Here is a 27,131-nt window from a genome sequence, read left to right as displayed (position 1 = left end):
TGTCAGAGAGTGTCAAAGAGTTTCAGAGAGTGTCAGAGAGTGTCAGAGATGTTCAGATAGTGTCAGAGAGTTTCAGAGACTTTCTGAGAGTGTCAGAGAGTGCCTGAGAGTTTCTGACAGTTTCTGAGTGTGTCGGAGAGTGTCAGAGAGTGTCAGAGTGTTTCAGAGAGTGTCACAGAGTTTCAGAGAGTGTCAGAGATTTTCAGACAGTTTCAGAGATCTTCAGAGACGGCAAGAAAATTTCAGAGAGTGTCACAGAGTGTCGGAGAACTTCAGAGACATTCAGAGAGTGTCATTAAGTATCAGAGAATGTCAGAGAGAGCTGAAGAGTTTCAGAGAGTGTCAGAGAGTGTCAGAGAGTTTCCGAGAGTGTCACAGAGAGTCAGTGAGAGTCAGAGAGTTTCAGAGAGTGTCAGAGATTTTCAGAGGATGTCACAGAGTTTCAGTGAGTGTCAGAGAGTATCAGAGAGTGTCAGCGAGAGTCAGAGAGTGTCAGAGAGTGTCAGAGAGTTTCAGAGAGTGTCAGAGAGTGTCCGAGAGTTTCAGAAAGTGTCAAATAGTGTCAGAGAGTTTCAGAACGTGTCAGAGAGTTTCAGAGAGTTTCTGAGACTCTCAGAGTGTCAGAATGTTTCAGAGAGTATCACAGAGGTCCAGAGAGTGTCAGAGATTTTCAGAGAGTTTCAGAGATCTTCAGAGAGTGTCAGAGATTGCCAGAAAGTTTCATAGAGTGTCACAGAGTGTCAGAGAGTGTCAGAGAGTTTCAGAGAGTGTCAGAGAGTTTCAGAAAGTGTCTGAGAGCATGAGAGAGTGTCAGAGAGTGTCAGTGAGTTTCAGAGAGCTTCTGAAAGTTTCTGAGAGTGTCAGAGAGTTTCAGAGAGTTTCAGAGAGTTTCAGAGAGAGTGTCAGAAAGTTTCAGAGAGTGTCAGAGATTGTCAGAGTGTTTCAGAGAGTTTCAGAGAGTGTCAGATAGTGTCAGAGAGTTTCAGAGAGATTCAGAGAGTGTCAGGGAGTGTCAGAGAGTGTCAGAGAGTTTCGGAGATTTTCAGAGAGAGTCAGACAGTGTCCGAGAGTGTCAGAGAGTGTCAAAGAATTTCAGAGAGTGTCAGAGAGTGTCAGAGATTGTCAGAGAGTGTCAGAGAGGTTCAGATAGTGTCAGAGAGTTTCAGAGAATTTCTGAGAGTGCCATAGAGTGCCTGAGAGTTTCTGACAGTTTCTGAGTGTGTCAGAGAGTGTCAGAGAGTGTCAGAGTGTTTCAGAGAGTGTCACAGAGTTTCAGAGAGTGTGAGAGATTTTCAGAGAGTTTCAGAGAGTGTCACAGAGTGTCAGAGAGTGTCACAGAGTGTCACAGAGTGTCAGAGAGTTTCAGAGAGATTCAGAGAGTGTCACAGAGAGTCTGAGAGTTTCAGAGAGTTTCAGAAAATGTCAGGGAGTGTCAGAGAGTGTCAGAGAGTTTCGGAGATTTTCAGAGAGAGTCAGACAGTGTCCGAGAGTGTCAGAGCGTGTCAAAGAGTTTCAGAGAGTGTCAGAGAGTGTCAGAGAGTTTCCGAGAGTGTCACAGAGTGTCAGTGAGAGTCAGAGAGTTTCAGAGAGTGTCAGAGAGTTTCAAAGAGTGTCACAGAGTGTCAGTGAGTGTCAGAGAGTATCAGAGAGTGTCAGCGAGAGGCAGAGAGTGTCAGAGAGTATGAGAGAGTTTCAGAGAGTGTCAGAGAGTGTCAGAGAGTTTCAGAGAGTTTCAGAGATCTTCAGAGAGTGTCAGTGAGTGCCACAGAGTGTCAGTGAGTGTCAGAGAGTTTCAGAGAGTGTCAGAGTTTTTCAGAGAGTTTCAGAGATCTTCAGAGAGTGTCAGAGATTGCCAGAAAGTTTCAGAGAGTGTCACAGAGTGTCAGAGAGTGTCAGAGAGTTTCAGAGAGTGTCAGAGAGTTTCAGAAAGTGTCTGAGAGCATGAGAGAGTGTCAGAGAGTGTCACTGAGTTTCAGAGAGATTCTGAATGTTTCTGAGAGTGTCAGAGAGTTTCAGAGAGTTTCAGAGAGTGTCAGATAGTGTCAGAGAGTTTCAGAGAGATTCAGAGAGTGTCAGGGAGTGTCAGAGAGTGTCAGAGAGTTTCGGAGATTTTCAGAGAGAGTCAGACAGTGTCCGAGAGTGTCAGAGAGTGTCAAAGAGTTTCAGAGAGTGTCAGAGAGTGTCAGAGAGTGTCAGAGAGGTTCAGATAGTGTCAGAGAGTTTCAGAGAATTTCTGAGAGTGTCATAGAGTGCCTGAGAGTTTCTGACAGTTTCTGAGTGTGTCGGAGAGTGTCAGAGAGTGTCAGAGTGTTTCAGAGAGTGTCACAGAGTTTCAGAGAGTGTCAGAGATTTTCAGAGAGTTTCAGAGATCTTCGGAGAGTGTCAGAGAGTGCCAGAAAGTTTCAGAGAGTGTCACAGAGTGTCAGAGAGCTTCAGAGAGATTCAGAGAGTGTCAGGGAGTGTCAGAGAGTGTCAGAGAATTTCAGAGAGTGTCAGAGAGTTTCAGAGAGTGTCAGAGAGTGTCAGAGAGTTTCAGAGAGTGTCACAGAGCGTCAGTGAGAGTCAGAGAGTTTCAGAGAGTTTCAGAGAGTGTCAGAGAGTGTTAGAGAGTTTCAGAGAGTGTCACAGAGTGTCAGTGAGTGTCAGGGAGTATCACAGAGTGTCAGCGAGAATCAGAGAGTGTCAGCGAGTGTCAGATAGTGTCAGAGAGTTTCAGAGACTTTCTGAGAGTGTCAGAGAGTGCCTGAGAGTTTCTGACAGTTTCTGAGTGTGTCGGAGAGTGTCAGAGAGTGTCAGAGTGTTTCAGAGAGCGTCACAGAGTTTCAGAGAGTGTCAGAGATTTTCAGAGAGTTTCAGAGATCTTCAGAGAGTGTCAGAGAGTGCCAGAAAGTTTCAGAGAGTGTCACAGAGTGTCAGTGAGTGTCAGGGAGTATCAGAGAGTGTCAGCGAGAATCAGAGAGTGTCAGCGAGTGTCAGACAGTGTCAGAGAGTTTCAGAGAGTGTCAGACAGTGTCAGAGAGTGTCAGAGAATTTCAGAGAGTGTCAGAGAGTTTCAGAGAGTGTCAGACAGTATCTGAGAATGTTAGAGAGTGCCGAAGAGTTTCAGAGAGTGTCAGAGAGTGTCAGAGAGTTTCAGAGAGTGTCACAGAGTGTCAGTGAGTGTCAGGGAGTATCAGAGAGTGTCAGCGAGAATCAGAGAGTGTCAGCGAGTGTCAGACAGTGTCAGAGAGTTTCAGAGAGTGTCAGACAGTGTCAGAGAGTGTCAGAGAGTTTCAGAGAGCTTCACAGAGTGTCAGTGAGTGTCAGAGAGTATCAGAGACTTTCAGTGAGAGTCAGAGAGTGTCAGCGAGTGTCAGAGAGTGTCAGAGAGTTTCAGAGAGTGTCAGAGAGTTTCAGAGAGTGTCAGAGAGTGTCAGAGAGTTTCAGATAGTTTCAGAGAGTGTCAGAGAGTTTCAGAGAGTCTCACAGACTTTCTGAGAGTGTCAGAGAGTGCCTCAGAGTTTCTGAATGTTTCTGAGTATGTCGGAGAGTGTCAGAGAGTGTCAGACAGTTTCAGAGAATGTCACAGAGTGTCACAGAGTTTCAGAGAGATTCAGAGAGTGTCAGAGAGTGTCAGAGAGTGTCACAGAGTGTCACAGAGCTGCAGAGTGTGTCAGAGAGTGTCTGAGAGTTTCAGAAAGTGTCAGATAGTTTCAGCGAGTGTCAGAGAGTGTCAGAGAGTGGCACAGAGTGTCAGAGAGTGTCAGAGAGTGTGAGAGAGTTTCAGAGAGCTTCAGTGTGTTTCAGAGAGTGTCAGAATGTTTCAGAGAGTTTCAGAGATCTTCACAGTGTGTCAGTGAGTGTCAGAGAGTATCAGAGACTTTCAGTGAGAGTCAGAGAGTGTCAGAGAGTTACAGAGAGTTTCAGAGAGTGTCAGAGAGTTTCAGAGAGTTTCACAGACTTTCTGAGAGTGTCAGAGAGTGCCTCAGAGTTTCTGAAAGTTTCTGAGTATGTCGGAGAGTGTCAGAGAGTGTCAGACAGTTTCAGAGAATGTCACAGAGTGTCACAGAGTGTCACAGAGTTTCAGAGAGATTCAGAGAGTGTCAGAGAGTGTCAGAGAGAGTCAGAGAGTGTCACAGAGCTGCAGAGTGTGTCAGAGAGTATCTGAGAGTTTCAGAGAGTTTCTGATAGTTTCTGAGAGTGTCAGAGAGTTTCAGAGAGTTTCAGAGAGCTTCAGTGTGTTTCAGAGAGTGTCAGAGAGTGTCAGAGATTTTCAGAGAGTTTCAGAGATCTTCAGAGACAGCAAGAAAATTTCAGAGAGTGTCACAGAGTGTCAGAGAGCTTCAGAGAGATTCAGAGAGTGTCAGACAGTATCAGAGAATGTCAGAGAGTCGAAGAGTTTCAGATAGTGTCAGAGAGAGTCAGAGAGTTTTCGAGAGTGTCACAGAGTGTCAGTGAGAGTCAGAGAGTTTCAGAGAGTGTCAGAGAGTGTCAGAGAGTTTCAGAGAGTGTCACAGAGTGTCTGTGAGTGTCAGAGAGTATCAGAGAGTGTCAGCGAGAGTCAGAGAGTGTCAGAGAGTGTCAGAGAGTTTCCGAGAGTGTCAGAGAGTGTCCGAGAGTTTCAGAAAGTGTCAAATAGTGTCAGAGAGTTTCAGAACGTGTCAGAGAGTGTCAGAGAGTGTCTGAGACTCTCAGAGTGTGTCAGAATGTTTCAGAGGGTGTCACAGAGATTCAGAGAGTGTCAAAGAGCTTCAGAGAGTTTCAGAGAGTGTCAGAGAGTGTCAGAGAGTTTCAGAGAGTGTCCGAGAGTGTCAGAGAGTTTCAGAGACATTCTGAGAGTGTCAGAGAGTGCCAGAGAGTTTCTGAGAGTGTCACAGAGTGTCAGAGAGCTTCAGAGAGATTCAGAGAGTGTCAGGGAGTGTCAGAGAGTGTCAGAGAATTTCAGAGAGTGTCAGAGAGTTTCAGAGAGTGTCAGAGAGTGTCAGAGAGTTTCAGAGAGTTTCTGATAGTTTCTGAGAGTGTCAGAGAGTTTCAGAGAGTTTCAGAGAGCTTCAGTGTGTTTCAGAGAGTGTCAGAGAGTGTCAGAGATTTTCAGAGAGTTTCAGAGATCTTCAGAGACAGCAAGAAAATTTCAGAGAGTGTCACAGAGTGTCAGAGAGCTTCAGAGAGATTCAGAGAGTGTCAGACAGTATCAGAGAATGTCAGAGAGTCGAAGAGTTTCAGATAGTGTCAGAGAGAGTCAGAGAGTTTTCGAGAGTGTCACAGAGTGTCAGTGAGAGTCAGAGAGTTTCAGAGAGTGTCAGAGAGTGTCAGAGAGTTTCAGAGAGTGTCACAGAGTGTCTGTGAGTGTCAGAGAGTATCAGAGAGTGTCAGCGAGAGTCAGAGAGTGTCAGAGAGTGTCAGAGAGTTTCCGAGAGTGTCAGAGAGTGTCCGAGAGTTTCAGAAAGTGTCAAATAGTGTCAGAGAGTTTCAGAACGTGTCAGAGAGTGTCAGAGAGTGTCTGAGACTCTCAGAGTGTGTCAGAATGTTTCAGAGGGTGTCACAGAGATTCAGAGAGTGTCAAAGAGCTTCAGAGAGTTTCAGAGAGTGTCAGAGAGTGTCAGAGAGTTTCAGAGAGTGTCCGAGAGTGTCAGAGAGTTTCAGAGACATTCTGAGAGTGTCAGAGAGTGCCAGAGAGTTTCTGAGAGTGTCACAGAGTGTCAGAGAGCTTCAGAGAGATTCAGAGAGTGTCAGGGAGTGTCAGAGAGTGTCAGAGAATTTCAGAGAGTGTCAGAGAGTTTCAGAGAGTGTCAGAGAGTGTCAGAGAGTTTCAGAGAGTGTCACAGAGCGTCAGTGAGAGTCAGAGAGTTTCAGAGAGTTTCAGAGAGTGTCAGAGAGTGTTAGAGAGTTTCAGAGAGTGTCACAGAGTGTCAGTGAGTGTCAGGGAGTATCACAGAGTGTCAGCGAGAATCAGAGAGTGTCAGCGAGTGTCAGATAGTGTCAGAGAGTTTCAGAGACTTTCTGAGAGTGTCAGAGAGTGCCTGAGAGTTTCTGACAGTTTCTGAGTGTGTCGGAGAGTGTCAGAGAGTGTCAGAGTGTTTCAGAGAGCGTCACAGAGTTTCAGAGAGTGTCAGAGATTTTCAGAGAGTTTCAGAGATCTTCAGAGAGTGTCAGAGAGTGCCAGAAAGTTTCAGAGAGTGTCACAGAGTGTCAGAGAGCTTCAGAGAGATTCAGAGAGTGTCAGGGAATGTCAGAGAGTGTCAGAGAATTTCAGAGAGTGTCAGAGAGTTTCAGAGATTGTCAGACAGTATCTGAGAATGTTAGAGAGTGCCGAAGAGTTTCAGAGAGTGTCAGAGAGTGTCAGAGAGTTTCAGAGAGTGTCACAGAGTGTCAGTGAGTGTCAGGGAGTATCAGAGAGTGTCAGCGAGAATCAGAGAGTGTCAGCGAGTGTCAGACAGTGTCAGAGAGTTTCAGAGAGTGTCAGACAGTGTCAGAGAGTGTCAGAGAGTTTCAGAGAGCTTCACAGAGTGTCAGTGAGTGTCAGAGAGTATCAGAGACTTTCAGTGAGAGTCAGAGAGTGTCAGCGAGTGTCAGAGAGTGTCAGAGAGTTTCAGAGAGTGTCAGAGAGTTTCAGAGAGTGTCAGAGAGTGTCAGAGAGTTTCAGAGAGTGTCAGAGAGTTTCAGAGAGTCTCACAGACTTTCTGAGAGTGTCAGAGAGTGCCTCAGAGTTTCTGAATGTTTCTGAGTATGTCGGAGAGTGTCAGAGAGTGTCAGACAGTTTCAGAGAATGTCACAGAGTGTCACAGAGTTTCAGAGCGATTCAGAGAGTGTCAGAGAGTGTCAGAGAGTGTCACAGAGTGTCACAGAGCTGCAGAGTGTGTCAGAGAGTGTCTGAGAGTTTCAGAAAGTGTCAGATAGTGTCAGCGAGTGTCAGAGAGTGTCAGAGAGTGGCACAGAGTGTCAGAGAGTGTCAGAGAGTGTGAGAGAGTTTCAGAGAGCTTCAGTGTGTTTCAGAGAGTGTCAGAATGTTTCAGAGAGTTTCAGAGATCTTCACAGTGTGTCAGTGAGTGTCAGAGAGTATCAGAGACTTTCAGTGAGAGTCAGAGAGTGTCAGAGAGTTACAGAGAGTTTCAGAGAGTGTCAGAGAGTTTCAGAGAGTTTCACAGACTTTCTGAGAGTGTCAGAGAGTGCCTCAGAGTTTCTGAAAGTTTCTGAGTATGTCGGAGAGTGTCAGAGAGTGTCAGACAGTTTCAGAGAATGTCACAGAGTGTCACAGAGTGTCACAGAGTTTCAGAGAGATTCAGAGAGTGTCAGAGAGTGTCAGAGAGAGTCAGAGAGTGTCACAGAGCTGCAGAGTGTGTCAGAGAGTATCTGAGAGTTTCAGAGAGTTTCTGATAGTTTCTGAGAGTGTCAGAGAGTTTCAGAGAGTTTCAGAGAGCTTCAGTGTGTTTCAGAGAGTGTCAGAGAGTGTCAGAGATTTTCAGAGAGTTTCAGAGATCTTCAGAGACAGCAAGAAAATTTCAGAGAGTGTCACAGAGTGTCAGAGAGCTTCAGAGAGATTCAGAGAGTGTCAGACAGTATCAGAGAATGTCAGAGAGTCGAAGAGTTTCAGATAGTGTCAGAGAGAGTCAGAGAGTTTTCGAGAGTGTCACAGAGTGTCAGTGAGAGTCAGAGAGTTTCAGAGAGTGTCAGAGAGTGTCAGAGAGTTTCAGAGAGTGTCACAGAGTGTCTGTGAGTGTCAGAGAGTATCAGAGAGTGTCAGCGAGAGTCAGAGAGTGTCAGAGAGTGTCAGAGAGTTTCCGAGAGTGTCAGAGAGTGTCCGAGAGTTTCAGAAAGTGTCAAATAGTGTCAGAGAGTTTCAGAACGTGTCAGAGAGTGTCAGAGAGTGTCTGAGACTCTCAGAGTGTGTCAGAATGTTTCAGAGGGTGTCACAGAGATTCAGAGAGTGTCAAAGAGCTTCAGAGAGTTTCAGAGAGTGTCAGAGAGTGTCAGAGAGTTTCAGAGAGTGTCCGAGAGTGTCAGAGAGTTTCAGAGACATTCTGAGAGTGTCAGAGAGTGCCAGAGAGTTTCTGAGAGTTTCTGAGTGTGTCGGAGAGTGTCAGAGAGCGTCAGAGAGTTTCGAGATTTTCAGAGAGTTTCAGAGATGTTAAGAGAGTGTCAGAAAGTTTCAGAGATTGTCCGAGAGTGTCAGGGAGTTTCAGAGAGATTCAGAGACTGTCAGAGAGTGTCAGAGAGTGCCAGAGAGTGTCAGAGAGTTTCACAGAGTTGCAGAGTGTGTCAGACAGTGTCCGAGAGTTTCAGAGAGCTTCAGAGATTGTCAGGGAGTGTCAGAGAGTGTCAGAGAGTTTCGGAGATTTTCAGAGAGAGTCAGACAGTGTCCGAGAGTGTCAGAGAGTGTCAAAGAGTTTCAGAGAGTGTCAGAGATTTTCAGAGAGTTTCAGAGATCTTCAGAGAGTGTCAGAGAGTGCCAGAAAATTTCAGAGAGTGTCACAGAGTGTCAGAGAGCTTCAGAGAGATTCAGAGAGTGTCAGGGAATGTCAGAGAGTGTCAGAGAATTTCAGAGAGTGTCAGAGAGTTTCAGAGAGTGTCAGACAGTATCTGAGAATGTCAGAGAGTGCCGAAGAGTTTCAGAGAGTGTCAGAGAGTGTCAGAGAGTGTCAGAGAGTTTCAGAGAGTGTCACAGAGCGTCAGTGAGAGTCAGAGAGTTTCAGGGCGTGTCAGAGAGTGTCAGAGAGTGTCAGAGATTTTCAGAGAGTGTCACAGAGTGTCAGTGAGTGTCAGGGAGTATCAGAGAGTGTCAGCGAGAATCAGAGAGTGTCAGCGAGTGTCAGAGAGTGTCAGAGAGTTTCAGAGAGTGTCAGAGAGTGTCAGAGAGTGTCAGAGAGTTTCAGAGAGCTTCACAGAGTGTCAGTGAGTGTCAGAGAGTATCAGAGACTTTCAGTGAGAGTCAGAGAGTGTCAGCGAGTGTCAGAGGGTGTCAGAGAGTTTCAGAGAGTGTCAGAGAGTGTCAGAGAGTTTCAGAGAGTTTCAGAGAGTGTCAGAGAGTTTCAGAGAGTTTCACAGACTTTCTGAGAGTGTCAGAGAGTGCCTCAGAGTTTCTGAATGTTTCTGAGTATGTCGGAGAGTGTCAGAGAGTGTCAGACAGTTTCAGAGAATGTCACAGAGTGTCACAGAGTGTCACAGAGTTTCAGAGAGATTCAGAGAGTGTCAGAGAGTGTCACAGAGTGTCACAGAGTGTCACAGAGCTGCAGAGTGTGTCAGAGAGTGTCTGAGAGTTTCAGAAAGTGTCAGATAGTTTCAGCGAGTGTCAGAGAGTGTCAGAGAGTGGCACAGAGTGTCAGAGAGTGTCAGAGAGTGTGAGAGAGTTTCAGAGAGGTTCAGATAGTGTCAGAGAGTTTCAGAGAATTTCTGAGAGTGTCATAGAGTGCCTGAGAGTTTCTGACAGTTTCTGAGTGTGTCGGAGAGTGTCAGAGAGTGTCAGAGTGTTTCAGAGAGTGTCACAGAGTTTCAGAGAGTGTCAGAGATTTTGAGAGAGTTTCAGAGATCTTCGGAGAGTGTCAGAGAGTGCCAGAAAGTTTCAGAGAGTGTCACAGAGTGTCAGAGAGCTTCAGAGAGATTCAGAGAGTGTCAGGGAGTGTCAGAGAGTGTCAGAGAATTTCAGAGAGTGTCAGAGAGTTTCAGAGAGTGTCAGAGAGTGTCAGAGAGTTTCAGAGAGTGTCACAGAGCGTCAGTGAGAGTCAGAGAGTTTCAGAGAGTTTCAGAGAGTGTCAGAGAGTGTTAGAGAGTTTCAGAGAGTGTCACAGAGTGTCAGTGAGTGTCAGGGAGTATCACAGAGTGTCAGCGAGAATCAGAGAGTGTCAGCGAGTGTCAGATAGTGTCAGAGAGTTTCAGAGACTTTCTGAGAGTGTCAGAGAGTGCCTGAGAGTTTCTGACAGTTTCTGAGTGTGTCGGAGAGTGTCAGAGAGTGTCAGAGTGTTTCAGAGAGCGTCACAGAGTTTCAGAGAGTGTCAGAGATTTTCAGAGAGTTTCAGAGATCTTCAGAGAGTGTCAGAGAGTGCCAGAAAGTTTCAGAGAGTGTCACAGAGTGTCAGAGAGCTTCAGAGAGATTCAGAGAGTGTCAGGGAATGTCAGAGAGTGTCAGAGAATTTCAGAGAGTGTCAGAGAGTTTCAGAGATTGTCAGACAGTATCTGAGAATGTTAGAGAGTGCCGAAGAGTTTCAGAGAGTGTCAGAGAGTGTCAGAGAGTTTCAGAGAGTGTCACAGAGTGTCAGTGAGTGTCAGGGAGTATCAGAGAGTGTCAGCGAGAATCAGAGAGTGTCAGCGAGTGTCAGACAGTGTCAGAGAGTTTCAGAGAGTGTCAGACAGTGTCAGAGAGTGTCAGAGAGTTTCAGAGAGCTTCACAGAGTGTCAGTGAGTGTCAGAGAGTATCAGAGACTTTCAGTGAGAGTCAGAGAGTGTCAGCGAGTGTCAGAGAGTGTCAGAGAGTTTCAGAGAGTGTCAGAGAGTTTCAGAGAGTGTCAGAGAGTGTCAGAGAGTTTCAGAGAGTGTCAGAGAGTTTCAGAGAGTCTCACAGACTTTCTGAGAGTGTCAGAGAGTGCCTCAGAGTTTCTGAATGTTTCTGAGTATGTCGGAGAGTGTCAGAGAGTGTCAGACAGTTTCAGAGAATGTCACAGAGTGTCACAGAGTTTCAGAGCGATTCAGAGAGTGTCAGAGAGTGTCAGAGAGTGTCACAGAGTGTCACAGAGCTGCAGAGTGTGTCAGAGAGTGTCTGAGAGTTTCAGAAAGTGTCAGATAGTGTCAGCGAGTGTCAGAGAGTGTCAGAGAGTGGCACAGAGTGTCAGAGAGTGTCAGAGAGTGTGAGAGAGTTTCAGAGAGCTTCAGTGTGTTTCAGAGAGTGTCAGAATGTTTCAGAGAGTTTCAGAGATCTTCACAGTGTGTCAGTGAGTGTCAGAGAGTATCAGAGACTTTCAGTGAGAGTCAGAGAGTGTCAGAGAGTTACAGAGAGTTTCAGAGAGTGTCAGAGAGTTTCAGAGAGTTTCACAGACTTTCTGAGAGTGTCAGAGAGTGCCTCAGAGTTTCTGAAAGTTTCTGAGTATGTCGGAGAGTGTCAGAGAGTGTCAGACAGTTTCAGAGAATGTCACAGAGTGTCACAGAGTGTCACAGAGTTTCAGAGAGATTCAGAGAGTGTCAGAGAGTGTCAGAGAGAGTCAGAGAGTGTCACAGAGCTGCAGAGTGTGTCAGAGAGTATCTGAGAGTTTCAGAGAGTTTCTGATAGTTTCTGAGAGTGTCAGAGAGTTTCAGAGAGTTTCAGAGAGCTTCAGTGTGTTTCAGAGAGTGTCAGAGAGTGTCAGAGATTTTCAGAGAGTTTCAGAGATCTTCAGAGACAGCAAGAAAATTTCAGAGAGTGTCACAGAGTGTCAGAGAGCTTCAGAGAGATTCAGAGAGTGTCAGACAGTATCAGAGAATGTCAGAGAGTCGAAGAGTTTCAGATAGTGTCAGAGAGAGTCAGAGAGTTTTCGAGAGTGTCACAGAGTGTCAGTGAGAGTCAGAGAGTTTCAGAGAGTGTCAGAGAGTGTCAGAGAGTTTCAGAGAGTGTCACAGAGTGTCTGTGAGTGTCAGAGAGTATCAGAGAGTGTCAGCGAGAGTCAGAGAGTGTCAGAGAGTGTCAGAGAGTTTCCGAGAGTGTCAGAGAGTGTCCGAGAGTTTCAGAAAGTGTCAAATAGTGTCAGAGAGTTTCAGAACGTGTCAGAGAGTGTCAGAGAGTGTCTGAGACTCTCAGAGTGTGTCAGAATGTTTCAGAGGGTGTCACAGAGATTCAGAGAGTGTCAAAGAGCTTCAGAGAGTTTCAGAGAGTGTCAGAGAGTGTCAGAGAGTTTCAGAGAGTGTCCGAGAGTGTCAGAGAGTTTCAGAGACATTCTGAGAGTGTCAGAGAGTGCCAGAGAGTTTCTGAGAGTTTCTGAGTGTGTCGGAGAGTGTCAGAGAGCGTCAGAGAGTTTCGAGATTTTCAGAGAGTTTCAGAGATGTTAAGAGAGTGTCAGAAAGTTTCAGAGATTGTCCGAGAGTGTCAGGGAGTTTCAGAGAGATTCAGAGACTGTCAGAGAGTGTCAGAGAGTGCCAGAGAGTGTCAGAGAGTTTCACAGAGTTGCAGAGTGTGTCAGACAGTGTCCGAGAGTTTCAGAGAGCTTCAGAGATTGTCAGGGAGTGTCAGAGAGTGTCAGAGAGTTTCGGAGATTTTCAGAGAGAGTCAGACAGTGTCCGAGAGTGTCAGAGAGTGTCAAAGAGTTTCAGAGAGTGTCAGAGATTTTCAGAGAGTTTCAGAGATCTTCAGAGAGTGTCAGAGAGTGCCAGAAAATTTCAGAGAGTGTCACAGAGTGTCAGAGAGCTTCAGAGAGATTCAGAGAGTGTCAGGGAATGTCAGAGAGTGTCAGAGAATTTCAGAGAGTGTCAGAGAGTTTCAGAGAGTGTCAGACAGTATCTGAGAATGTCAGAGAGTGCCGAAGAGTTTCAGAGAGTGTCAGAGAGTGTCAGAGAGTGTCAGAGAGTTTCAGAGAGTGTCACAGAGCGTCAGTGAGAGTCAGAGAGTTTCAGGGCGTGTCAGAGAGTGTCAGAGAGTGTCAGAGATTTTCAGAGAGTGTCACAGAGTGTCAGTGAGTGTCAGGGAGTATCAGAGAGTGTCAGCGAGAATCAGAGAGTGTCAGCGAGTGTCAGAGAGTGTCAGAGAGTTTCAGAGAGTGTCAGAGAGTGTCAGAGAGTGTCAGAGAGTTTCAGAGAGCTTCACAGAGTGTCAGTGAGTGTCAGAGAGTATCAGAGACTTTCAGTGAGAGTCAGAGAGTGTCAGCGAGTGTCAGAGGGTGTCAGAGAGTTTCAGAGAGTGTCAGAGAGTGTCAGAGAGTTTCAGAGAGTTTCAGAGAGTGTCAGAGAGTTTCAGAGAGTTTCACAGACTTTCTGAGAGTGTCAGAGAGTGCCTCAGAGTTTCTGAATGTTTCTGAGTATGTCGGAGAGTGTCAGAGAGTGTCAGACAGTTTCAGAGAATGTCACAGAGTGTCACAGAGTGTCACAGAGTTTCAGAGAGATTCAGAGAGTGTCAGAGAGTGTCACAGAGTGTCACAGAGTGTCACAGAGCTGCAGAGTGTGTCAGAGAGTGTCTGAGAGTTTCAGAAAGTGTCAGATAGTGTCAGCGAGTGTCAGAGAGTGTCAGAGAGTGGCACAGAGTGTCAGAGAGTGTCAGAGAGTGTGAGAGAGTTTCAGAGAGCTTCAGTGTGTTTCAGAGAGTGTCAGAATGTTTCAGAGAGTTTCAGAGATCTTCACAGAGTGTCAGTGAGTGTCAGAGAGTATCAGAGACTTTCAGTGAGAGTCAGAGAGTGTCAGCGAGTGTCAGAGAGTGTCAGAGAGTTTCAGAGAGTGTCAGAGAGTGTCAGAGAGTTACAGAGAGTTTCAGAGAGTGTCAGAGAGTTTCACAGAGTTTCACAGACTTTCTGAGAGTGTCAGAGAGTGCCTCAGAGTTTCTGAAAGTTTCTGAGTATGTCGGAGAGTGTCAGAGAGTGTCAGACAGTTTCAGAGAATGTCACAGAGTGTCACAGAGTGTCACAGAGTTTCAGAGAGATTCAGAGAGTGTCAGAGAGTGTCAGAGAGTGTCACAGAGCTGCAGAGTGTGTCAGAGAGTATCTGAGAGTTTCATAGAGTTTCTGATAGTTTCTGAGAGTGTCAGAGAGTTTCAGAGAGTTTCAGAGAGCTTCAGTGTGTTTCAGAGAGTGTCAGAGAGTGTCAGAGTGTTTCAGAGAGTGTCACAGAGTTTCAGAGAGTGTCAGAGATTTTCAGAGAGTTTCAGAGATCTTCAGAGACAGAAAGAAAATTTCAGAGAGTGTCACAGAGTGTCAGAGAGCTTCAGAGAGATTCAGAGAGTGTCAGACAGTATCAGAGAATGTCAGAGAGAGTCGAAGAGTTTCAGAGAGTGTCAGAGAGTTTCCGAGAGTGTCACAGAGTGTCAGTGAGAGTCAGAAAGTTTCAGAGAGTGTCAGAGAGTGTCAGAGAGTTTCAGAGAGTGTCACAGAGTGTCAGTGAGTGTCAGAGAGTATCAGAGAGTGTCAGCGAGAGTCAGAGAGTGTCAGAGAGTGTCAGAGAGTTTCCGAGAGTGTCAGAGAGTGTCCGAGAGTTTCAGAAAGTGTCAAATAGTGTCAGAGAGTTTCAGAACGTGTCAGAGAGTGTCAGAGAGTGTCTGAGACTCTCAGAGAGTGTCAGAATGTTTCAGAGAGTGTCACAGAGTTTCAGTGAGTGTCAAAGAGCTTCAGAGAGTTTCAGAGAGTGTCAGAGAGTGTCAGAGAGTTTCAGAGAGTGTCAGAGAGTTTCAGAGACATTCTGAGAGTGTCAGAGAGTGCCAGAGAGTTTCTGAGAGTTTCTGAGTGTGTCGGAGAGTGTCAGAGAGCGTCAGAGAGTTTCGAGATTTTCAGAGAGTTTCAGAGATGTTAAGAGAGCTGTCAGAGAGTGTCAGAAAGTTTCAGAGAGTGTCAGAGAGTGTCAGGGAGTTTCAGAGAGATTCAGAGACTGTCAGAGAGTGTCAGAGAGTGCCAGAGACTGTCAGAGAGTTTCACAGAGTTGCAGAGTTTGTCAGACAGTGTCCGAGAGTTTCAGAAAGTGTCAGATAGTGTCAGAGAGTTTCGGAAAGTGTCAGAGAGTGTCAGAGAGTGTCTGAGAGTTTCAGAGAGCTTCAGAGATTGTCAGGGAGTGTCAGAGAGTGTCCGAGAGTTTCAGAAAGTGTCAAATAGTGTCAGAGAGTTTCAGAACGTGTCAGAGAGAGTCAGACAGTGTCCGAGAGTTTCAGAAAGTGTCAGATAGTGTCAGAGAGTTTCGGAAAGTGTCAGAGAGTGTCTGAGAGTTTCAGAGAGCTTCAGAGAGTGTCAGAGAGTGTCAGAGAGGTTCAGAGAGTGTCAGAGAGTTTCAGAGACTTTCTGAGAGTGTCAGAGAGTGCCTGAAAGTTTCTGACAGTTTCTGAGTGTGTCGGAGAGTGTCAGAGAGTGTCACAGTGTTTCAGAGAGTGTCACAGAGTTTCTGAGAGTGTCAGAGATTTTCAGAGAGTTTCAGAGATCTTCAGAGACAGCAAGAAAATTTCAGAGAGTGTCACAGAGTGTCAGAGAGCTTCAGAGACATTCAGAGAGTGTCAGAAAGTATCAGAGAATGTCAGAGAGAGCCGAAGAGTTTCAGAGAGTGTCAGAGAGTGTCAGAGAGTTTCCGAGAGTGTCACAGAGTGTCAGTGAGAGTCAGAGACTTTCAGAGAGTATCAGAGAGTGTCAGAGAGTTTCAGAAGGTGTCACAGAGTGTCAGTGAGTGTCAGAGAGTATCAGAGAGTGTCAGCGAGAGTCAGAGAGTGTCAGAGAGTGTCAGAGAGTTTCAAAGAGTGTCAGAGAGTGTCCGAGAATTTCAGAAAGTGTCAAATAGTGTCAGAGAGTTTCAGAACGTGTCAGAGAGTGTCAGAGAGTGTCTGAGACTCTCAGAGAGTGTCAGAATGTTTCAGAGAGTGTCACAGAGTTTCAGAGAGTGTCAGAGATTTTCAGAGAGTTTCAGAGATCTTCAGAGAGTGTCAGAGATTGCCAGAAAGTTTCAGAGAGTGTCACAGAGTGTCAGAGAGTTTCAGAGAGATTCAGAGAGTGTCAGAGAGTATCAGAGAGTGTCAGAGAGAGTCAGAGAGTGTCAGAGAGTGTCCGAGAGATTCAGAAAGTGTCAGAGAGTATGAGAGAGTGTCTGAGAGTGTCAGTGAGTTTCAGAGATGTTCAGAGAGTGTCAGAGAGTGTCAGAGAGTGTCACAGAGTGTCAGAGAGTTTCAGAGATCTTCAGAGAGTGTCAGAGATTGCCAGAAAGTTTCAGAGAGTGTCACAGAGTGTCAGAGAGTTTCAGAGATCTTCAGAGAGTGTCAGAGATTGCCAGAAAGTTTCAGAGAGTGTCACAGAGTGTCAGAGAGTTTCAGAGAGATTCAGAGAGTGTCCGAGAGATTCAGAAAGTGTCAGAGAGTATGAGAGAGTGTCTGAGAGTGTCAGTGAGTTTCAGAGATGTTCAGAGAGTGTCAGAGAGTGTCAGAAATTTTCAGAGAGTGTCAGAGAGTGTCAGGGAGTTTCAGAGAGATTCAGAGAGTGTCACAGAGTGTCAGAGAGTGTCACAGAGTGTCACAGAGTGTCAGAGAGTTTCAGAGAGATTCAGAGAGTGTGAGAGTGTGTCTGAGAGTTTCAGAAAATGTCAGGGAGTGTCAGAGAGTGTCAGAGAGTTTCGGAGATTTTCAGAGAGAGTCAGACAGTGTCCGAGAGTGTCAGAGAGTGTCAAAGAGTTTCAGAGAGTGTCAGAGAGTGTCAGAGAGTTTCCGAGAGTGTCACAGAGTGTCAGTGAGTGTCAGAGAGTTTCAGAGAGTGTCAGAGAGTTTCAAAGAGTGTCACAGAGTGTCAGTGAGTGTCAGAGAGTATCAGAGAGTGTCAGCGAGAGGCAGAGAGTGTCAGAGAGTATGAGAGAGTTTCATAGATGTTCAGAGAGTGTCCGAGAGTTTCAGAAAGTGTCAAATAGTGTCAGAGAGTTTCAGAACGTGTCAGAGAGTGTCAGAGAGTGTCTGAGACTCTCAGAGAGTGTCAGAATGTTTCAGAGAGTGTCACATAGTTTCAGAGAGTTTCAGAGATCTTCAGAGAGTGTCTGAGATTGCCAGAAAGTTTCAGAGAGTGTCACAGAGTGTCAGAGAGTTTCAGAGAGATTCAGAGAGTGTCAGAGAGTATCAGAGAGTGTCAGAGAGAGTCAGAGAGTGTCAGAGAGTGTCCGAGAGATTCAGAAAGTGTCAGAGAGTATGAGAGAGTGTCTGAGAGTGTCAGAGAGTGTCAGAGAGTGTCAGAGAGTGTCAGAAAGTTTCAGAGAGTGTCAGTGAGTGTCAGGGAGTTTCAGAGAGATTCAGAGAGTGTCACAGAGTGTCAGAGAGTGTCACAGAGTGTCACAGAGTGTCACAGAGTGTCAGAGAGTTTCAGAGAGATTCAGAGAGTGTCAGAGAGTGTCTGAGAGTTTCAGAGAGCTTCAGAGAGTGTCAGGGAGTGTCAGAGAGTGTCAGAGAGTTTCAGAAAGTGTCAGAGAGTGTCAGAGAGTTTCGGAGATTTTCAGAGAGAGTCAGACAGTGTCCGAGGGTGTCGGAGAGTGTCACAGAGTGTCAGTGAGTGTCAGATAGTATCAGAGAGTGTCAGCGAGAGTCAGAGAGTGTCAGTGAGTGTCAGAGATTTTCAGAGAGTGTCAGAGAGTGTCCGAGAGTTTCAGAAAGTGTCAAATAGTGTCAGAGAGTTTCAGAACGTGTCAGAGAGTGTCAGAGAGTGTCTGAGACTCTCAGAGAGTGTCAGAATGTTTCAGAGAGTGTCACAGAGTTTCAGAGAGTGTCAGAGATTTTCAGAGAGTTTCAGAGATCTTCAGAGAGTGTCAGAGATTGCCAGAAAGTTTCAGAGAGTGTCACAGATTGTCAGAGAATTTCAGAGAGATTCAGAGAGTGTCAGAGAGTATCAGAGAGTGTCAGAGAGAGTCAGAGAGTGTCAGAGAGTGTCCGAGAGATTCAGAAAGTGTCAGAGAGTATGAGAGAGTGTCTGAGAGAGTCAGAGAGTGTCAGAGAGTTTCAGAGACGTTCAGAGAGTGTCAGAGAGTGTCAGAAAGTTTCAGAGTGTCAGAGAGTGTCAGGGAGTTTCAGAGAGATTCAGAGAGTGTCACAGAGTGTCACAGAGTGTCACAGAGTGCCAGAGAGTTTCAGAGAGATTCAGAGAGTGTCAGAGAGTGTCAGAGAGTGTCAGAGAGTTTCACAGAGTTGCAGAGTGTGTCAGACAATGTCCGAGAGTTTCAGAAAGTGTCAGATAGTGTCAGAGAGTTTCGGAAAGTGTCAGAGAGTGTCAGAGAGTGTCTGAGAGTTTCAGAGAGTGTCAAAGAGTTTCAGAGAGTGTCAGAGAGTGTCAGAGAGGTTCAGATAGTGTCAGAGAGTTTCAGAGACTTTCTGAGAGTGTCAGAGAGTGCCTGAGAATTTCTGACAGTTTCTGAGTGTGTCGGAGAGTGTCAGAGAGTGTCAGAGTGTTTCAGAGAGTGTCACAGAGTTTCAGAGAGTGCCAGAGATTTTCAGAGAGTTTCAGAGATCTGCAGAGACAGCAAGAAAATTTCAGAGAGTGTCACAGAGTGTCAGAGAGCTTCAGAGAGATTCAGAGAGTGTCAGACAGTATCAGAGAATGTCAGAGAGTGTCGAAGAGTTTCAGAGAGTGTCAGAGAGTTTCCGAGAGTGTCACAGAGTGTCAGTGAGAGTCAGAGAGTTTCAGAGAGTGTCAGAGAGTTTCAGAGAGTGTCACAGAGTGTCAGTGAGTGTCAGAGAGTATCAGAGAGTGTCAGCGAGAGTCAGAGAGTGTCAGAGAGTTTCAGAGAGTGTCAGAGAGTATCCGAGAGTTTCAGAAAGTGTCAGATAGTGTCAGAGAGTTTCAGAACGTGTCAGAGAGTGTCAGAGAGTGTCTGAGACTGTCAGAGAGTGTCAGTGTGTTTCAGAGAGTGTCACAGAGTTTCAGAGAGTGTCAGAGATTTTCAGAGAGTTTCAGAGATCTTCAGAGAGTGTCAGAGAATGCGAGAAAGTTTCAGAGTGTGTCACAGAGTGTCAGAGAGTTTCAGAGAGATTCAGAAAGTGTCAGAGAGTATGAGAGAGTGTCTGAGAGTGTCAGAGAGTGTCAGAGAGTTTCAGAGATGTTCAGAGAGTGTCAGAGAGTGTCAGAAAGTTTCAAAGAGTGTCAGAGAGTGTCAGGGAGTTTCAGAGAGATGCAGAGAGTGTCACAGAGTGTCAGAGAGTGTCACAGAATGTCAGAGAGTTTCAGAGAGATTCAGAGAGTGTCAGAGAGTTTCACAGAGTTGCAGAGTGTGTCAGACAGTGTCCGCGAGTTTCAGAAAGTGTCAGATAGTGTCAGAGAGTTTCGGAAAGTGTCAGAGAGTGTCAGAGAGTGTCTGAGAGTTTCAGAGATTGTCAGAGTGTTTCAGAGAGTGTCACAGAGTTTCAGTGAGTGTCAGAGTGTGTCACAGAGTGTCAGTGAGAGTCAGAGTGTTTCAGAGAGTGTCAGAGAATGTCAGAGAGTTTCAGAGAGTGTCACAGAGTGTCAGTGAGTGTCCGAGAGATTCAGAAAGTGTCAGAGAGTATGAGAGAGTGTCTGAGAGTGTCAGAGAGTGTCAGAGAGTGTCAGAGAGTGTCAGAAAGTTTCAGAGAGTGTCAGTGAGTGTCAGGGAGTTTCAGAGAGATTCAGAGAGTGTCACAGAGTGTCAGAGAGTGTCACAGAGTGTCACAGAGTGTCACAGAGTGTCAGAGAGTTTCAGAGAGATTCAGAGAGTGTCAGAGAGTGTCTGAGAGTTTCAGAGAGCTTCAGAGAGTGTCAGGGAGTGTCAGAGAGTGTCAGAGAGTTTCAGAAAGTGTCAGAGAGTGTCAGAGAGTTTCGGAGATTTTCAGAGAGAGTCAGACAGTGTCCGAGGGTGTCGGAGAGTGTCACAGAGTGTCAGTGAGTGTCAGATAGTATCAGAGAGTGTCAGCGAGAGTCAGAGAGTGTCAGTGAGTGTCAGAGATTTTCAGAGAGTGTCAGAGAGTGTCCGAGAGTTTCAGAAAGTGTCAAATAGTGTCAGAGAGTTTCAGAACGTGTCAGAGAGTGTCAGAGAGTGTCTGAGACTCTCAGAGAGTGTCAGAATGTTTCAGAGAGTGTCACAGAGTTTCAGAGAGTGTCAGAGATTTTCAGAGAGTTTCAGAGATCTTCAGAGAGTGTCAGAGATTGCCAGAAAGTTTCAGAGAGTGTCACAGATTGTCAGAGAATTTCAGAGAGATTCAGAGAGTGTCAGAGAGTATCAGAGAGTGTCAGAGAGAGTCAGAGAGTGTCAGAGAGTGTCCGAGAGATTCAGAAAGTGTCAGAGAGTATGAGAGAGTGTCTGAGAGAGTCAGAGAGTGTCAGAGAGTTTCAGAGACGTTCAGAGAGTGTCAGAGAGTGTCAGAAAGTTTCAGAGTGTCAGAGAGTGTCAGGGAGTTTCAGAGAGATTCAGAGAGTGTCACAGAGTGTCACAGAGTGTCACAGAGTGCCAGAGAGTTTCAGAGAGATTCAGAGAGTGTCAGAGAGTGTCAGAGAGTGTCAGAGAGTTTCACAGAGTTGCAGAGTGTGTCAGACAATGTCCGAGAGTTTCAGAAAGTGTCAGATAGTGTCAGAGAGTTTCGGAAAGTGTCAGAGAGTGTCAGAGAGTGTCTGAGAGTTTCAGAGAGTGTCAAAGAGTTTCAGAGAGTGTCAGAGAGTGTCAGAGAGGTTCAGATAGTGTCAGAGAGTTTCAGAGACTTTCTGAGAGTGTCAGAGAGTGCCTGAGAATTTCTGACAGTTTCTGAGTGTGTCGGAGAGTGTCAGAGAGTGTCAGAGTGTTTCAGAGAGTGTCACAGAGTTTCAGAGAGTGCCAGAGATTTTCAGAGAGTTTCAGAGATCTGCAGAGACAGCAAGAAAATTTCAGAGAGTGTCACAGAGTGTCAGAGAGCTTCAGAGAGATTCAGAGAGTGTCAGACAGTATCAGAGAATGTCAGAGAGTGTCGAAGAGTTTCAGAGAGTGTCAGAGAGTTTCCGAGAGTGTCACAGAGTGTCAGTGAGAGTCAGAGAGTTTCAGAGAGTGTCAGAGAGTTTCAGAGAGTGTCACAGAGTGTCAGTGAGTGTCAGAGAGTATCAGAGAGTGTCAGCGAGAGTCAGAGAGTGTCAGAGAGTTTCAGAGAGTGTCAGAGAGTATCCGAGAGTTTCAGAAAGTGTCAGATAGTGTCAGAGAGTTTCAGAACGTGTCAGAGAGTGTCAGAGAGTGTCTGAGACTGTCAGAGAGTGTCAGTGTGTTTCAGAGAGTGTCACAGAGTTTCAGAGAGTGTCAGAGATTTTCAGAGAGTTTCAGAGATCTTCAGAGAGTGTCAGAGAATGCGAGAAAGTTTCAGAGTGTGTCACAGAGTGTCAGAGAGTTTCAGAGAGATTCAGAAAGTGTCAGAGAGTATGAGAGAGTGTCTGAGAGTGTCAGAGAGTGTCAGAGAGTTTCAGAGATGTTCAGAGAGTGTCAGAGAGTGTCAGAAAGTTTCAGAGAGTGTCAGAGAGTGTCAGGGAGTTTCAGAGAGATGCAGAGAGTGTCACAGAGTGTCAGAGAGTGTCACAGAATGTCAGAGAGTTTCAGAGAGATTCAGAGAGTGTCAGAGAGTTTCACAGAGTTGCAGAGTGTGTCAGACAGTGTCCGCGAGTTTCAGAAAGTGTCAGATAGTGTCAGAGAGTTTCGGAAAGTGTCAGAGAGTGTCAGAGAGTGTCTGAGAGTTTCAGAGATTGTCAGAGTGTTTCAGAGAGTGTCACAGAGTTTCAGTGAGTGTCAGAGTGTGTCACAGAGTGTCAGTGAGAGTCAGAGTGTTTCAGAGAGTGTCAGAGAATGTCAGAGAGTTTCAGAGAGTGTCACAGAGTGTCAGTGAGTGTCAGAGAGTATCAGAGAGTTTCAGCGAGAGTCAGAGAGTTTCAGAGAGTTTCAGAGATCTTCAGAGAGTGTCAGAGATTGCCAGAAAGTTTCAGAGTGTGTCACAGAGTGTCAGAGAGTTTCAGAGAGATTCACAGAGTGTCAGAGAGTATCAGAGAGTGTCAGAGAGAGTCAGAGAGTGTCCGAGAGATTCAGAAATTGTCAGAGTGTATGAGAGAGTGTCTGAGAGTGTCAGAGATTGTCAGAGAGTTTCAGAGATGTTCAGAGAGTGTCAGACAGTGTCAGAAAGTTTCAGAGAGCGTCAGAGAGTCTCAGGGAGTTTCAGAGAGACTCAGAGAGTGTCACAGAGTGTCAGAGAGTGTCAGAGAGTGTCAGAGAGTGTCACAGAGTGTCAGAGAGTTTCAGAGAGATTCAGAGAGTGTCAGAGAGTGTCAGAGAGTGTCAGAGAGTTTCACAGAGTTGCAGAGTGTGTCAGACAGTGTCCGAGAGTTTCAGAAAGTGTCAGATAGTGTCAGAGAGCTTCGGAAAGTGTCAGAGAGTGTCAGAGAGTGTCTGAGAGTTTCAGAGATTGTCAGAGTGTTTCAGAGAGTGTCACAGAGTGTCACAGAGTGTCACAGAGTGTCAGAGAGTTTCAGAGAGATTCAGAGAGTGTCAGAGAGAGTCAGAGAGTGTCAGAGAGTTTCACAGAGTTGCAGAGTGTGTCAGACAATGTCCGAGATTTTCAGAAAGTGTCAGATAGTGTCAGAGAGTTTTGGAAAGTGTCAGAGAGTGTCAGAGAGTGTCTGAGAGTTTCAGAGATTGTCAGAGTGTTTCAGAGAGTGTCACAGAGTTTCAGTGAGAGTCAGAGAGTGTCAGAGAGTTTCAGAGTGAGTCAGAGAGTGTAGAGTGTGTCAGAGAGTGTCAGAGTGTGTCAGAGAGTTTCAGAGAGTTTCAGAGAGTTTCAGAGAGTGTCTGAGAGTGTCTGAGATTGTCAGAGAGTTTCAGAGAGTGTCAGAGAGTTTCACAGGGTGTCAGAGTGTTTCAGAAAGTGTCTGAGAGTATGAGAGAGTGTCAGAGAGTGTCAGTGAGTGTCAGAGAGCTTCTGAAAGTTTCTGAGAGTGTCACAGAGATTCAGAGAGTTTCAGGGAGTTTCAGAGAGTTTCAGAGAGTGTCAGAAAGTTTCAGAGAGTGTCAGAGAGTGTCAGAGAGTTTCAGAGAGTTTCAGAGAGTGTCAGAGAGTGTCAGAGAGTTTCAGAGAGCTTCGGAGAGTGTCAGGGAGTGTCAGAGAGTGTCAGAGAGTTTCGGAGATTTTCAGAGAGAGTCAGACAGTGTCCGAGAGTGTCAGAGAGTGTCAAAGAGTTTCAGAGAGTGTCAGAGAGTGTCAGAGAGGTTCAGATAGTGTCAGAGAGTTTCAGAGACTTTCTGAGAGTGTCAGAGAGTGCCTGAGAATTTCTGACAGTTTCTGAGTGTGTCGGAGAGTGTCAGAGAGTGTCAGAGTGTTTCAGAGAGTGTCACAGAGTTTCAGAGAGTGTCAGAGATTTTCAGAGAGTTTCAGAGATCTGCAGAGACAGCAAGAAAATTTCAGAGAGTGTCACAGAGTGTCAGAGAGCTTCAGAGAGATTCAGAGAGTGTCAGACAATATCAGAGAATGTCAGAGAGTGTCGAAGAGTTTCAGAGAGTGTCAGAGAGTTTCCGAGAGTGTCACAGAGTGTCAGTGAGAGTCAGAGAGTTTCAGAGAGTGTCAGAGAGTTTCAGAGAGTGTCACAGAGTGTCAGTGAGTGTCAGAGAGTATCAGAGAGTGTCAGCGAGAGTCAGAGAGTGTCAGAGAGTTTCAGAGAGTGTCAGAGAGTATCCGAGAGTTTCAGAAAGTGTCAGATAGTGTCAGAGAGTTTCAGAACGTGTCAGAGAGTGTCAGAGAGTGTCTGAGACTGTCAGAGAGTGTCAGTGTGTTTCAGAGAGTGTCACATAGTTTCAGAGAGTGTCAGAGATTTTCAGAGAGTTTCAGAGATCTTCAGAGAGTGTCAGAGAATGCGAGAAAGTTTCAGAGTGTGTCACAGAGTGTCAGAGAGTTTCAGAGAGATTCAGAAAATGTCAGAGAGTATGAGAGAGTGTCTGAGAGTGTCAGAGAGTTTCAGAGATGTTCAGAGAGTGTCAGAGAGTGTCAGAAAGTTTCAGAGAGTGTCAGAGAGTGTCAGGGAGTTTCAGAGAGATGCAGAGAGTGTCACAGAGTGTCACAGAGTGTCACAGAGTGTCAGAGAGTTTCAGAGAGATTCAGAGAGTGTCAGAGAGTGTCAGAGAGTGTCAGAGAGTTTCACAGAGTTGCAGAGTGTGTCAGACAGTGTCCGAGAGTTTCAGAAAGAGTCAGATAGTGTCAGAGAGTTTCGGAAAGTGTCAGAGAGTGTCAGAGAGTGTCTGAGAGTTTCAGAGATTGTCAGAGTGTTTCAGAGAGTGTCACAGAGTTTCAGTGAGTGTCAGAGTGTGTCACAGAGTGTCAGTGAGAGTCAGAGTGTTTCAGAGAGTGTCAGAGAATGTCAGAGAGTTTCAGAGAGTGTCACAGAGTGTCAGTGAGTGTCAGAGAGTATCAGAGAGTTTCAGCGAGAGTCAGAGAGTTTCAGAGAGTTTCAGAGATCTTCAGAGAGTGTCAGAGATTGCCAGAAAGTTTCAGAGAGTGTCACAGAGTGTCAGAGAGTGTCAGAGAGTGTCAGAGAGTGTCACAGAGTGTCAGAGAGTTTCAGAGAGATTCAGAGAGTGTCAGAGAGTGTCAGAGAGTGTCAGAGAGTTTCACAGAGTTGCAGAGTGTGTCAGACAGTGTCCGAGAGTTTCAGAAAGTGTCAGATAGTGTCAGAGAGCTTCGGAAAGTGTCAGAGAGTGTCAGAGAGTGTCTGAGAGTTTCAGAGATTGTCAGAGTGTTTCAGAGAGTGTCACAGAGTGTCACAGAGTGTCACAGAGTGTCAGAGAGTTTCAGAGAGATTCAGAGAGTGTCAGAGAGAGTCAGAGAGTGTCAGAGAGTTTCACAGAGTTGCAGAGTGTGTCAGACAATGTCCGAGATTTTCAGAAAGTGTCAGATAGTGTCAGAGAGTTTTGGAAAGTGTCAGAGAGTGTCAGAGAGTGTCTGAGAGTTTCAGAGATTGTCAGAGTGTTTCAGAGAGTGTCACAGAGTTTCAGTGAGAGTCAGAGAGTGTCAGAGAGTTTCAGAGTGAGTCAGAGAGTGTAGAGTGTGTCAGAGAGTGTCAGAGTGTGTCAGAGAGTTTCAGAGAGTTTCAGAGAGTGTCTGAGAGTGTCTGAGATTGTCAGAGAGTTTCAGAGAGTGTCAGAGAGTTTCACAGGGTGTCAGAGTGTTTCAGAAAGTGTCTGAGAGTATGAGAGAGTGTCAGAGAGTGTCAGTGAGTGTCAGAGAGCTTCTGAAAGTTTCTGAGAGTGTCACAGAGATTCAGAGAGTTTCAGGGAGTTTCAGAGAGTTTCAGAGAGTGTCAGAAAGTTTCAGAGAGTGTCAGAGAGTGTCAGAGAGTTTCAGAGAGTTTCAGAGAGTGTCAGAGAGTGTCAGAGAGTTTCAGAGAGCTTCGGAGAGTGTCAGGGAGTGTCAGAGAGTGTCAGAGAGTTTCGGAGATTTTCAGAGAGAGTCAGACAGTGTCCGAGAGTGTCAGAGAGTGTCAAAGAGTTTCAGAGAGTGTCAGAGAGTGTCAGAGAGGTTCAGATAGTGTCAGAGAGTTTCAGAGACTTTCTGAGAGTGTCAGAGAGTGCCTGAGAATTTCTGACAGTTTCTGAGTGTGTCGGAGAGTGTCAGAGAGTGTCAGAGTGTTTCAGAGAGTGTCACAGAGTTTCAGAGAGTGTCAGAGATTTTCAGAGAGTTTCAGAGATCTGCAGAGACAGCAAGAAAATTTCAGAGAGTGTCACAGAGTGTCAGAGAGCTTCAGAGAGATTCAGAGAGTGTCAGACAATATCAGAGAATGTCAGAGAGTGTCGAAGAGTTTCAGAGAGTGTCAGAGAGTTTCCGAGAGTGTCACAGAGTGTCAGTGAGAGTCAGAGAGTTTCAGAGAGTGTCAGAGAGTTTCAGAGAGTGTCACAGAGTGTCAGTGAGTGTCAGAGAGTATCAGAGAGTGTCAGCGAGAGTCAGAGAGTGTCAGAGAGTTTCAGAGAGTGTCAGAGAGTATCCGAGAGTTTCAGAAAGTGTCAGATAGTGTCAGAGAGTTTCAGAACGTGTCAGAGAGTGTCAGAGAGTGTCTGAGACTGTCAGAGAGTGTCAGTGTGTTTCAGAGAGTGTCACATAGTTTCAGAGAGTGTCAGAGATTTTCAGAGAGTTTCAGAGATCTTCAGAGAGTGTCAGAGAATGCGAGAAAGTTTCAGAGTGTGTCACAGAGTGTCAGAGAGTTTCAGAGAGATTCAGAAAATGTCAGAGAGTATGAGAGAGTGTCTGAGAGTGTCAGAGAGTTTCAGAGATGTTCAGAGAGTGTCAGAGAGTGTCAGAAAGTTTCAGAGAGTGTCAGAGAGTGTCAGGGAGTTTCAGAGAGATGCAGAGAGTGTCACAGAGTGTCACAGAGTGTCACAGAGTGTCAGAGAGTTTCAGAGAGATTCAGAGAGTGTCAGAGAGTGTCAGAGAGTGTCAGAGAGTTTCACAGAGTTGCAGAGTGTGTCAGACAGTGTCCGAGAGTTTCAGAAAGAGTCAGATAGTGTCAGAGAGTTTCGGAAAGTGTCAGAGAGTGTCAGAGAGTGTCTGAGAGTTTCAGAGATTGTCAGAGTGTTTCAGAGAGTGTCACAGAGTTTCAGTGAGTGTCAGAGTGTGTCACAGAGTGTCAGTGAGTGTCAGAGTGTTTCAGAGAGTGTCAGAGAATGTCAGAGAGTTTCAGAGAGTGTCACAGAGTGTCAGTGAGTGTCAGAGAGTATCAGAGAGTTTCAGTGAGAGTCAGAGAGTTTCAGAGAGTGTCAGAGATTTTCAGAGAGTGTCCGAGAGTTTCAGAACGTGTCAGATAGTGTCAGAGAGTTTCAGAACGTGTCAGAGAGTGTCAGAGAGTGTCTGAGACTGTCAGAGAGTGTCAGAGTGTTTCAGAGAGTGTCACAGAGTTTCAGAGAGTGTCAGAGATTTTCAGAGAGTTTCAGAGATCTTCAGAGAGTGTCAGAGATTGCCAGAAAGTTTCAGAGTGTGTCACAGAGTGTCAGAGAGTTTCAGAGAGATTCACAGAGTGTCAGAGAGTATCAGAGAGTGTCAGAGAGAGTCAGAGAGTGTCCGAGAGATTCAGAAATTGTCAGAGTGTATGAGAGAGTGTCTGAGAGTGTCAGAGATTGTCAGAAAGTTTCAGAGATGTTCAGAGAGTGTCAGACAGTGTCAGAAAGTTTCAGAGAGCGTCAGCGAGTCTCAGGGAGTTTCAGAGAGACTCAGAGAGTGTCACAGAGTGTCAGAGAGTGTCAGAGAGTGTCAGAGAGTGTCACAGAGTGTCAGAGAGTTTCAGAGAGATTCAGAGAGTGTCAGAGAGTGTCAGACAGTGTCCGAGAGTTTCAGAAAGTGTCAGATAGTGTCAGAGAGCTTCGGAAAGTGTCAGAGAGTGTCAGAGAGTGTCTGAGAGTTTCAGAGATTGTCAGAGTGTTTCAGAGAGTGTCACAGAGTTTCAGTGAGAGTCAGAGAGTGTCAGAGAGTTTCAGAGTGAGTCAGAGAGTGTAGAGTGTGTCAGAGAGTGTCAGAGTGTGTCAGAGAGTTTCAGAGAGTTTCAGAGTGTTTCAGAGAGTGTCTGAGAGTGTCTGAG

This window comes from Heterodontus francisci, chromosome 41 (genome assembly GCF_036365525.1).
Source record: "Heterodontus francisci isolate sHetFra1 chromosome 41, sHetFra1.hap1, whole genome shotgun sequence".
Classification (NCBI taxonomy): Eukaryota; Metazoa; Chordata; class Chondrichthyes; order Heterodontiformes; family Heterodontidae; genus Heterodontus; species Heterodontus francisci.
The sequence above is the reverse complement of the archived record's forward strand: the minus strand, read 5'-3'. Positions refer to the sequence as shown.